This window comes from Etheostoma spectabile, chromosome 20 (assembly GCF_008692095.1).
Source record: "Etheostoma spectabile isolate EspeVRDwgs_2016 chromosome 20, UIUC_Espe_1.0, whole genome shotgun sequence".
NCBI lineage: Eukaryota > Metazoa > Chordata > Actinopteri > Perciformes > Percidae > Etheostoma > Etheostoma spectabile.
Window position 1 is genome coordinate 3,453,167 of NC_045752.1, and position 11,745 is coordinate 3,464,911.

Genomic DNA, 11,745 nt, shown 5'->3' on the forward strand with positions numbered 1-11,745 from the left:
TCAGTTACTGCAGGTTTAGAGACAAACTTTAAAATGAAGAATAAATACAAAATGTTCTGCCTCTGAAAACAATTATGGTTATGGAATACCCTTTGCAAGGTTCTCTAAACATTATCTTTCTCATTGTGTTACAATTTGACGCAGGCATTGTTTGCAAAAGGCAAAACCCAGAGAGGCTCACACACCGCTAATTGGCATTGCAGTGAGTAAATGCCAAAGTTTCTGAAGTCTCTTTGAAGCACCACAGGTCCCGTTCCATGAACCTCTGCAGCTCTTTTGAGCCTGGCCGTTCCCACAGGTGCTTTAATGATTGGGTTATTACTGGTGCTTCGGCTCAGCAGCTGCCTGCCCGCCCGCCCACACACACACACACAAAACAGGCCCAATAAACAGCTTCTGAAGCACAGCAGAAACAGCCAAGTAACTCAAACCAGCCTGATAGTGTGTACATGCGCACATTTTAGATTTACAACTGTGAATGTGTATCGATTGGTGTTTGGGTGCTGTGTGTGTATGAGTGTGTTTATATGGGGACTATTTGTTGTATAGACATGATTAACAGCCACTTCCACCACAGGAGCGAGAGCTGGTGCTTTTAAACATAATTAATGTCTCCCTGCATGGACGTAATTCAGCCAAGGGGAAACTGCCGAGCCTGTTCAGTGCTTACACTTTTAGAAAGATGGAGGAAAAAGTGAGGGATGGAGTGATGAGGAGAGAAATTGAGAAATGAAACAGAGGCAAAAACACAAGCAAACGAGTAATACAAAGCATTTTGAAATGTATGATTATCTTTGTTTTGTATTGGTGGATGAATGGAATAGATGGGCAGAATAAGGAGCATTGTTAATCATCCTGGCAAGCATGTGTGCACACAATACACACACACACACCTGACAATAGAGGTTTTGGGACCAGAGGAACTTTTTCATAGTTCAAAAACACAATTCTTAAAACCCCTTTTTTGTGTCTGCTTCTCAAGAACTGCAAACAATTGTAATTCTTAGGATGCCTTTTGAGTGACTTTCTCCTCTCTCACAAGAGGAACTATGTACAGTGATTGGTCCAGAAAAAAGTGTATGTCGATGATCGATCGATCTCAAGACAATGCAGCGCCGGCAAACACCATTTTTGAACTGCTCACTATAGCCAGCCTCTAAAATAGTAAAATTGAACAACTTCATCCACACTCTTGTCACAGAATAGAAGGCAAACTTTTTTCAGCTCATTTTCTGTGTAGCATGAAAGCATGACAGAATAAGTTATCAAGCGTCAGCTAGCTACCTGGCTTGCCTGCTAATTCCACCATACTTTCTACACCGCCACCTCACTCCATGCTGATTGAAGACCTCATTGCAGGGAGGACGGCAGACAGTAGCTAGCTAACTATAGCCAGCACCTCCAGCGTTCCTAATGCCACTGCGAATGCAAAAAGAAAAAAGCCCTTGAAAGTATGTCATTCTGGAGGGAGCTCCAGTGGGCAGCTCCTCCCAGGGAGTCCCCAGTACTGTTGGGTCTGAAAACGCCAAATATCAGCTGCAGTGTCTGCACTCAGTGACCAGTTGTTCTTATTGCAGCTTTCATGTTTCACATTCCTCTTACTTCCCTAGCCGTCTCCTCATCATTCTCCATCACACACACACACACACACACACACACACAGTACTTGTACATTTCCCAGATGAAGCTATCTTAGATCTATTCTCATATACTGGGTTCAGCTTCAAATGCAGCCCAGACAGAGGTTGTGTTGTGTGTGTGGTGTGTGGTGTAATAATAATAATCTATATATATATATATATATATATATATATATATATATATATATATATATTTCTAAAATGAGATTGCAGCTGCTGGATGAAAACCTTCTTTTTTTAAGAGGTAAGAAGACTGGCCTCATTTTTAGTTTGAGTCCAGACTGATTTCTAGTGATTCAACTAGTGTGTGTGTGTGTGTGTGTGTGTGTTTTAGGTTAAGGTTCATTCTAATTGCCTTTAGCATTCAGAAATATAGATGATCTGTTATACCACAGATATCTACAGAGCACCCTGTGGGGGTAACCATGGTAACTGTGCATGTGTGTTGGCACTGAATACACGTGCAGGTGTGTATAAATGTGTCAGGCAACCGCTTGGTTATCAATGGGAGGAGCACTTTGTAAATTATATAATAATCAAATAACAGTATAATGATAATCTATATATGAATCTAATCATGTTTGTGTGTGTGTGTGTGTGTTGAGTATTAGCACACACACAAATAAAGTCCTTAACAGTATGACTATGGCCCATTTATTTTATGAGAACAGAACACAAATTGAAGTCATAAAGAGACATTTTTGAAAGTCAGATGCTGCAATTAAACAGAAGTCAGGTAACAGATTTATCCAATCTTGACTTAAATCACGTTTTTCTTGACAGTGAATTTATTGTCTTGGGTCTGGATGAATTTAAGCTCCTGAATTTAATTTAATTCGAGCATTGTGTGTGGGATATGGAAACTGTATCCGGTGTCAATGAATGTAGCTTGAGTGAAGTGAGCAGACAAAAATAATACAGTATGTGATATTGTCACACAGCATGGAAAAGATGCCTAATGGCGACTAAACGTAGCACAAAAAGTAAGGACATCTGTTTGGTAGATCATTTCTCTGTGGCAACAATGTTTTTTGGCAATGAATCTTATACCGTTGGAAAGCGTGTTTAGTTCCTTAACATGCGACCGGGGACAGCTGTTGCTCAGTGGTAGAGAGGTCACCTGCCAATTGGAAGGTTGGTGGTTTGATCCCTGGCCCTGCAGTCCCGTGTCGAAGTGGCCTCGGGCAAGACAACCCCAAGTTGCCCCCGTAAATTGTTGTGTAAATGTCCTGTCTCTTCAAACTTCAATCCCCCAAACCAGTCAATGGTAGAATAAGCTAGGAGACACATTTTGCAAAATGTTTCATGGGCGCAACCCACATATTCAGCGCTGCTGCTCATCCCCCAATGTGTTAAAATGGGGCACCATTTGAAAGGGAACTAAATAGACTTTCTAACGGTATATTTGATGTATTGCCCAAAAAGCACTTACCACAGAGAAATAATCTACCAAACACAAATGTCCTTACTTTATGTGCCAAGTTTATGAAGCTGAATAAAGTGAAATTCCTTTTAGCATTTGTTACTCAACATGTACACTGTAGGTGTGACAGATGGCTTTAAAAATTTGCAATTGTATTCTTCACAGAGAACAAAACAGTGCAGTAGCTATGGCTAGCTGGAATTTATATCATGCACAATGACACACACACACACACACACTCTCTTAAGAGACTGTCCTCATCTAAAAAAATCTGTTTTAAAATGTATTTCTCACAAGTGACTCGGTAATTTGTGTGTGTGAGACTTGTGTGTGACTTGGACACCAAAGAGAAGACTTTGTGTCCCATCTCCTATTAAACTAATTAGCCAACCTTAGTTTCTTTCAACCATGAAATAGATATTTCCTCCGACCTTAAACACAGTTTTAGAAGCCTAAATTAAAAATACCTTTCCCAAAGTGGAGCTGAAAATGTTGAAATTCTCTAACATCATAAATCATTTGGATATGAGGACTTGATGTTCCTGCAGCATAATTCACTTTTCTGCCCTCCAGCTCACAAACACACACACAAAATAAGTCAAAATATGGCTAAACAACATTTCCACTTCTTTTGGTTTAGCTTTGCTTCGATTGCAAAGCAACCAACGTAGAGTAAGAAGCTCACCATGCAGGTTCAAGAACTATCGCATTTTAAGAGTCACTAATTGCGTGTTTTTACCATGTACCATCCGTCAAGCACTGCACCAGGCAACAGCGTCTCCATAACGGTGTAATTCATTTGCAGCCACAGGAACCGCGTGAGAGAAGAGCGATTAGAAAAACTAATGGGAAAGAAGGGATAGATCATTTTTAATATCCGAGAGAAACATTTTTATACTTCAGTAGAACTTGTTGTCGCAGAGGATGAGGGATCTGTGCCTCAGTACGTGCATCTCTGTGTGTGACGATGTGTATGTCCGCTGTAGGTCTCGTTATAAGCTTCAGTCAAAGAGCTCTGTTGGCAAAGGGAAACTAATTTACCCCCTCTTCCTTTGGGAAATTGACCATTCTGCTCTCGGGCCCTCTTTATTTCTTTCCTGTCATATTTTCCCTCAGTTTTTCTCTCCCTCTCTCCTGTACACACAAACACACGCACACACACACACGAGAAGGAAGAAGGGGCTGAGTTCTGCGTTTTGAAAATACAGACATCACGGCTGCTTTCTCCCCTTCTTCTCGTTATCATCATCTCCATCTTTCCCTCTATCACTACATTTTTTTTAAATTTCTGAAGAGTCTTTAGATATCTTTATAAATATCTGCACAACTTTCATTCAACATCATTGTTAAGTCACCTTCCACTCATCCCTCCCGTGTCCGGATCCTCATGTGGCTCTCAGATTGTTGAGATAAAGATAAGCGCTGTTCGCCAGTTAATGAAATCCCCCCCAAGGCCAGCTATGACTCACTGTTTACCCTGGCTGATGACATCATGTCCTCTACATACATCATGCACACAAACAAAACATACACTTTGTTGTATTGTAATTAGAGGTGGGTGGTAATAGGATTGTCTGGCGGGATTTTAAATGAATTTCTATTTTTAGGGGAAGCCCAGCACCAACCCTGACTGTAAGTTCTTTTCACCAAGCGGACATTTTAACACTTCGAAAGACAAGTTCTTTTCAAAACTTAAATGCCCCTCCATCACACCACCCCAAGTAGATAATTACGTCCCAAGGAGATTGGGACAACTATAGTTTTTTTTAGCTCATTTTGGTTGCACAGCACGCAAATTTCATGATGACTCAACCCTGTTTCAATCATCAGCAGGCATCTTCATATTATCATATTTTCAATTTATGCTACTTGCTTAGGTTAAATGCCAAAGATGACACCTGTCCAGTGAGCCCTAAACAGAGAGAAAAAAATGACAATACTGTATGTCTTTTGGTTACAAAGCCCTTTGAAATTGCATAGTCTAAGATGAAAACAATAACCATTTTGCATCTATTGTTGTAACCGTCGTCTGCTTTCGTCCCGGGACGTCGTCTGCTGCCCCGCTGGCTGAGGCAAGGCCTTGCCTCAGCCAGCGGGGCAGCACCACCTTAACTGCCTAGTCAGTTTATATCAGTCGGTTTCATATCCCGTAAAGATTAGCGCCGTAATTTGTGTGTGCGTCAGTGGTGTGCGTCTCATATCCTGGGAACACACATGTTCTGTGTGCCTACAGAACATGTGTGTGCACTTCCTTGTAATTGTATTCCTGTGAGGTCAAGTTAGATAAAAAGAGAAAAAGCTAGCCACTGGTTTACTTTGTCTCTCCAACAGATTATTGACAGATAACTTAAGGTAGTGACCAGTTGCCTCTAAGCTGGGCAAATTAACTTCCAGCCGCTCCAGTGGAAACTTCTTTCAGCGTGTTTGTTATTGTATACAATATCCGGAAATATTCACTGTGCCATAACCTGAGCTTATTTTAACTGGAATGCTATTTTAATTAGCTTAATAGGGCAATACAAACACACACACACACGCACGCTCATTCAACATCTGCCTCTTAGGCAGCCAGGTGCAGAAGGACAAACAAAGAGCAGTCAGATCTCATTATAAAAAATAGAGCCACACAACAAACCCCTATTTTCACCCACTCTTGAGTATCCCTCTATCAAGCTTCTTTTTTGCCTTGTTCTCTTCTGTTTTATGTTGTTTCTACTCTCAATGTTCCTTTTCCATAGCCACAGAAACACCTACATTCACAGACATGCCCACAGGCCCTCTGAGGCCTGATGGAGCATTGTCCACCAGGCCATGAAAGGGACAACCAGCCAATCAGATCCCAGTGCTGCAAACAGGCTATGAGTGATGTGTGGAGGTGTTAAACCAGAGCTGGAGGGGAGTTAAAGTGGGACATTATAACTCAGAGAGAAAAAGGTAAAGAAGTGAAGGTGGATAATTTACTGCAATCAAAACAAGAGCTGTGTGCATTCTCTGTCTCGATAGTCTTGTCGTTGTTACTACTCTATTCCGTCCATTCATCCGGAGACTTTCCATGCTATGAAACACAGCAGCTGTCCCTCACCACAATGTGTCATCTAATGTTGTGAAGCATGACCAAATATCCATTTTGTTGAGTCCCAATTACTTTCTAGTCCAAGTGGACAGGAAGAAGACATGTGACAGAGGTCAAGGGAATTAATTGTAGGGTTCAAAGTTTAAATAAGAAGCAAATTGATATTGATACTCCTCACTCTTGAAAAAGACGCATTTTAATTTACATTTTAAAAGGGTTGGTCCCTTTGTTACACACAACTATTAGATGGAATGCCAGTCATAGTTTAAAGACTAAAAGACTATTTAGACTCCCAAACTGAAAAGTGCTATTTTCTTTTAAACACTTCCTCTGTATGGTTTTAAGGTTTAAGGTAGAAATGTACATCAATTGTATGAATGGAGAAAAAAGAAAAAAGAAGAAAAAAAAAGAGTAAGAGTCTGATGAAAGTACTCGTCCACTGAATTGAGTCCAGATCCAGTGCTGCTGTAGCTCCACTGCCATGGACACCAGTCTGACTAATCTAATATGTCAGTGAATTGAACCATTTCATTGGATTATACAGCAGGAAATGATTAACATATTGAGACATGGGGTCAAGTGACAGGAGTGCGCAGGAAATGTCTCTCTTTCCTCTTGCTACCGGTGCAAGTATGTGAGTTTGTGTATAATGTGCAGCTATAAAAGCAGTGTGTAGAAAAGCAGCAAATAGGCCTTGGAAGAAGAGAAACACCACAGGGTGAACTTAGATCAAATCAGTCTTGAAATGGGCTCTATCTAAACCAAAACCAGATGACAAGGATCAGTTTACATTGATTGAGACATGACTTGCAGTTCAGTGTGTGTGTGTGTGTGTGTGTGTGTCTCTCTCTGCTTTGGGCACACAAATAGTGTTGCTTTTGGATGAAATGTGCAGAATCTGTTGTTTTTTCGAAGGAATGAAATAAAGAAAGAAAGAAAGAAAGGTTGTTTTATGACGTACATTTATCTTTGATAACAAACAAGACTTAGGTCTAAAATATTTACAACACGTTACACTACATTTGCAGAAAATACTTGTGTGAGCTCGGTTACTCATGTACATTCCTCCTTTGAACAGCCTGAGGGGGCAAATAAAACCAAAATATTGGAGAGTGAAATCCCCCAAGCAGCAGAGTCAGAAATATCTGCGGTGAATACCTTTCCATGAAATGCCTCCATGAAGTTCAATTCAGACCAATTACAGTTGCTAAGTCAACAGCTCAAGGAAAACTCTGCCGGTGGAGTCCATCCCCTGAGATGTATCTGACCTCTCAGTTAAGGGGTCAACGCAGACCGAGAAATGCATCAAGAGAGGGAAAGAGCTGGGAACAGAAGCAACCGGCGCTGTGTGTGCGTGCCCGTCTGTCAGAGTGTGTGTACAGTCCACTGGTGTGTGGGTGTGCGTGTGTGAAACTGTATCTCACAGTTACCATTTTGCTCGAATAACAACTCTATTTCTGATCTTTTAGATGCTGCACCAAGCAATGTCTGATATACATCGTAAAACCACTGGGGCCGGACTAGCTCAACACACACCCTGCCAACGCGCACACACACACACACACACACACACACACACACACACACACACACACATCCTTGAGGCATTACACCACATAAAAGGGCACACTAACACACATACACAAAAAATTATTTGCACTCTCAGACCAAAATACACACCTACCCTTCACAAAAAAAAATCATTAAATACACTGCATGGCCATGGTACACCACACACACACACACACACACACACACACTGTAAGCATCTGCCAAGTTCAGATGCTATCACCACTGCTGAGTGCTAGATTCCTCTCCAGACAAAGGACCATTATTTAACTGCAGCAAAGGTCTGGAACTCGTGATTGCTTACCAGGATCATGGTATGATTTAATGTATCAAGTTAAAACTGTTGGCTCGATCACTCCTTCTGTTGTAATAACGCATAAGGGTTTTAAACTCCGAGCAGATTTGAAAAGAGGTAACCTCAACGGGAGACTTGCAGAACAAAAGCACAGCGCTGACATGTACTGTATGGTAGAGGAGCGATAGTCTTGTGTTTCGCTGGTTGGTGGGACCCAGTTGTGGGGACAAAGACGCGTTCGTCCAGTCACACTGTGTGGACAATAAGACAGGTCAGCATGAGGTTAACCATATATTTTATTACCGCTGTTTGAGATGTGTGTGTGTGTAGGCTACTGTACATTTGTTTCATTGTGTGTACAACAATCATAATGGTGAACACATACATTTTTGAGAGTTGTGTGTGTGTGTGTGTGTGTGTGTGTGTGTGTGTGTGTGTGTGTGTGTGTGTGTGTGTGTTCTCAGACTCTGAATGTGCTGAATGTGCAAATACCTGCCTGCCTCACCGCTGTGATTGCCTTGTCTGATTAGAAAGTGGTTGGTTTATTTAAACTGGAAAAGGAAGTGCTGTATACATTTTACTGAAGAAAATTCAATCCTTCAGCCCCCCCCAAAATCTCACACATATACTCTGAATATATCAGGCTGCCCCGTGAGGGGTCTTAAGGGGGCTAAGCCACCTCTCTTTAACTTAAAAAAGTTTGTTTTTAGGCAAGAGTGATACTCTATTGGTGTTGTATAAAACTAGACGTAAGGAATATATTATGTACCAACCATGACATACCAACTTGTCGAGAAGGGGGGGGCAATTAATGCTCCAAGTTTAGGCAGAATTTTTAACAGCCCCCTTAGTCACTTCATTGTGGTTCTTGGCCTGGTTTCCTGTGGGAGAATTTCAGCTTCTCTGTATTGGCCGATAACTGCTTAAGAATATTTGACCCATTGAAGGGAAACAAAAAAAAATGGCCAGCAATTATTTCATTTTGCTCATACTGGCGTGCAGCGCAGCGGGGTTATCCATTGACATTATCACTACTGCAAGATATTGTGCAATCCACCTTAAAATGAATACAGCTGCTGTGGGCTTGGGTAGTTAACACTTTTTTTTTTCGAATCAACAGACTGTAATAGGTATGAGGGCTGAGTGAGAGCAAGTTTGGAAAGTTTGAAGGATTGCAGAACAGATGGTGAGCATTTGATAAGCCATAAGGTTTTGTTTTTATAGAGCGAGCCAGAAGTAAGTTTAAGCACAGGGCTAAGTGCTGAGGGGAGAAAGTGAGGAAGTAAAAAAGAAAGAAAGAATTGAAAGAAAATTAGGGTACACCGTCTTCAGGGAGTCACCATTCTGGCTGTTTATTAAAAACAAAATAAAGATCTGGACCAAACCATTCCACTCCACTTTAGAACACACACACCCTCCAAATGGTGTGTGTGTGTGTGTGTGTGTGTGTGTGTGTGTGTGTGTGGTGTAGCACTGAAATGAAAGTGTTTTTACATGTACTTGTGTGCATGATAGACAGAGCTGGAGTGCTAGGAGTCCTGCACATTCTTATGAAATGATGAAAATGAGTGTAAACAGGGAGGGGTTCAGCCTTTGATCATGTGAGAAAGCCAGCCAGACGTTGAGTAAGGAGAGAGGATGGGCCACGGGATGGATAACAAAGTAAAGGGATGGAGAGAGGGATAACAAAGAAAGACACAGGGGCCAAAGTAAGCAAGACCACTGGTGGATTCTATGATCCAACCGGCAACCACAGTGTGTGTGTGTGTGTGTGTGTTCTGACCCAATCCCTCTCATGTGTGCCCAGTACACAGTAGTGAAAAACATGTTTTGGAGTTGAGTGTTATGGGTACAGTCACACACTACACACACACACACACACACACACACACACACACACACACACACACACACTCTGATGGTCTATAACAATGCATGCTACTGGCCCTACTGTTACATTTGTTGTTAAAACTGCATTAATGAACACTTGTGTAAATTAATTAGCACTGTTTGTTTACACGTTCACTATATCAACTTCGTAAGATATGTGTCAACGACGTGGTTCCAATTGCTGCACTGCCTCTAACTGTCCAAAACAAATACAAATTGTGTTGCTGACCACGGGTAATACATAAAACCAAAAGTAACCCAAAACGTGTTTATTTCGAGCTGCGCTGTAGGAATTCACCCGGTGTTGGTTTGCAATAGAGAGAGGTGGAGGGGAAGATGTATTGTTTGCTCAAAACCACTTTCAAAGAATTCCTCTGTTTTCAGGAAACGGTATGATTTCTAAAAGGGGATAGAAGCAGCTACTTTTCTGTTACAGGACGATCTGACCACCAGGACAGTGCGTCTCCCTGACAATGTTGACATGCTGATATTTTGGGGAAGAGGAAAAAAAAATAATAAAAAAAAGTATCAAAAGAAGGGAAAGAAACACAATTGTGAAAGAACACCCGTTTATTTTGTCAGTGGGTGACACCCCTGGAAGAGGTGGAGCGGAGCAACAAGAGAGAAAAAAACAACAACCACTTTTTGGATCACTATATTCCCCTCACACAAAATACTCTATATGCCTTACAAGGGTTTCACTCCGATCCATTCAATAAGACCTCAAAACAATATTCTCTATAAACTTCTATTTTTACCGCAGTGTACACGCTGTGTCTCAGCGGGGATTTTATCAGAAAGTAGTGGCAGTAGAGAGATGACAGGAAATGAAGGGAGAACAACATGCAACAACGTTTCACAACCATACTTGAAACAGGGATGTTATGGGATCCGGTTTATGGTCTGGGTTTTAATCAGTGTAATACGGGGGCCTCCCAATGAATCATGAACTACACTAAATTACAATCATATTAGGGATTGGCCAGTACTGGTTTTTCAAGGCCAATACCAATTCAAATTTATAGTTTTACTGATATTTGGAACCAATAACATATACAGTGACAATTGTTAAGTCAAAAATAGGATTTTGGAATTCATAAATTAGAAACAGTTTACATAATACCCAGTAGAAGAGTTGTCAGACTGGTGGTGGTGAGTGAAACCGAAGCAGAGGGCCAGACACAGAGCTGTAGCCGAGCCAAAGGAGCGCACCTTTTAATTCATTTACTTTATCGGTTCTCAGGCAACTAAAACGCTGATACAGATAACCTGCAAACTGCCGAAAAACAGGCCGATAATTGATCTTTATTTTATCTCTATGATAAAGAAAACTATAATCTATTTTTTCACTGTTTAACCATTTGTTTTAACATCATCATCCTCCACAGTCCAAAGCAATGAAATGCAACTGTTCTGCCAGAAAGTCCAATGTTCAGTTTGTGTTTGCACTGCCATAGGGGCGTCGGTTCAAACATACCGTATGTATATGAAAATGCCGAAGAAGAAAAAGTTTACTTGCTGTGTACTGATTGAAGAAAAAAAAAAAAAAGAGTAATGGGGTTCCATTCATACACAAGACGTTTTATGGTTTATATCATCTCAGACGTAATGGAGGTTCCAGACAGTACACATTAAAGTTGACTTCCCTTTCATCTTCCTTCGGCGGATCCAGATGGGGTTAGGCTACACAGCCTACTGTGAACGCAGCATATGGATTGTGGCCATCAGAGAAATGGGTTGCAGCTAATTTAGCTAGCATCCTTCCCACGAGCAGTCTTTTGCAGCCATATGCACCATTTAGCATGGCACCACTTTGAAAATTAGGTGAAATGGAATCAAAAGGTTTTCTGATCCA

At 41.2% G+C, this 11,745-nt stretch overlaps 1 long non-coding RNA gene across 1 annotated transcript in view; it reads right to left on the minus strand.

Annotated features, from left to right (window-relative positions):
• Positions 1-421: 421 nt before the first annotated feature.
• Positions 422-11,745, minus strand: part of LOC116670517 (uncharacterized) — a 13,641-nt gene continuing 2,317 nt past the window's right edge. The window contains exons 2-3 of the long non-coding RNA XR_004327049.1: positions 5,600-5,604; positions 422-435 (exon numbers count right to left, since the gene is read on the minus strand). This is a non-coding gene — a long non-coding RNA (uncharacterized LOC116670517). The remainder of the gene's footprint in view (positions 436-5,599; positions 5,605-11,745) is intronic.